Here is a 1230-nt window from a genome sequence, read left to right as displayed (position 1 = left end):
GCAATTAAAAAACTAGCGACTCAATTCCTAATTACCGCGCGGACGCTGCAGCTACACGTGTGTACTGCTGTACACACGAGCTGCTTACAGACTACCGCACGGATGCCACGTATGCTAGCGTAAACGCGTAATACTACCAGACTACCGCTTGGTCGACATGTGCACTACTGCACACGTACGCCAGATTACGACCGCTCGGCACGCGCGCGCGCTCGCTACACGTGGGCACAACCGCCCACGTGTATACCGTACACGGCCGTCCGATGACCTCCGCGCGCTCGCGCCGGTCATTATACTACACCCGCCGCCGCCGGGAACCGCTTTTCGTGACGCTGCATGCACACCTCGTCGGCAATCGCGCCCGCACGCCTGCCCCACCTGCCGCATTCGCCCACCACGGCGTAAAAGCCCGCCTCCGCTGCTACCCGGCACACCACGTCCGTCATTGTCTCGGCGCCACCCGGTTGACGCCCGCTCGCCGTCCTGCTTCCCCGCCCCCGGCACGTGCGCCCGGTTGAAGCCCCCTGTAGTAATCCACGCCGTCCAGCTCCGGCCTGGTCCGCTCCCCGCCCTCCGCTCTCCCCCGTCCACGCGGACGTGTGGTGCTCCTTGCCGCCCAGCTCCTGCCCGCCCCGCCCCGGCGCCCCAACGTATTCGCCACGAGCGCCGCGCGCCCACCCTCCCACACCGTCCCCATCGCCACCCCGGCCCACACCTCCTCCAAGTCGCCGCCGCACACCCAAAAACGCTCTCCGCACACCCAAAACCGCTCTCCGCACACCATTATCTCGCGGCACACCGTGGCCGTCGCCTCCCCGGCCCGCACTTTCTCGTCGCCACGCATCTACATCCGTTCCCCAATGTCGAAGCACCACGCGCTGCGCATCCCCGCCTTGAAGAATTTCGGTCCCCCCACGCACAGCCGCCGGCGCACCACCGCCTCGCCCACGTCGTAGCAAGCCTTCAGAACCTCCGCCAGCCCCGTGTCTCACGCGTCCGCCCCCCGTTGTACGCGTCCATCTACAACGCCGCCGTCACGTGCTCGCAGTGCTCGCCCCAGTTCCACCCACTATGTAGATCCGCGTGGCGCAGTTTAAACGGATCCGGGCTATAATTTGTAGTGTACTGTAGTGCGGCCTACTCCGCAGTCGGCACAGTAATTTTAATTTTAATTTTTGCAGTTGTCGCCACTTGTTAACCGGTACTGTCGTGGGGCCGCGCCCCGCCGTC

This window comes from Chondrus crispus, genomic scaffold (genome assembly GCF_000350225.1).
Source record: "Chondrus crispus Stackhouse genomic scaffold, scaffold_19, whole genome shotgun sequence".
Taxonomy (NCBI): Eukaryota; Rhodophyta; class Florideophyceae; order Gigartinales; family Gigartinaceae; genus Chondrus; species Chondrus crispus.
The sequence above is the reverse complement of the archived record's forward strand: the minus strand, read 5'-3'. Positions refer to the sequence as shown.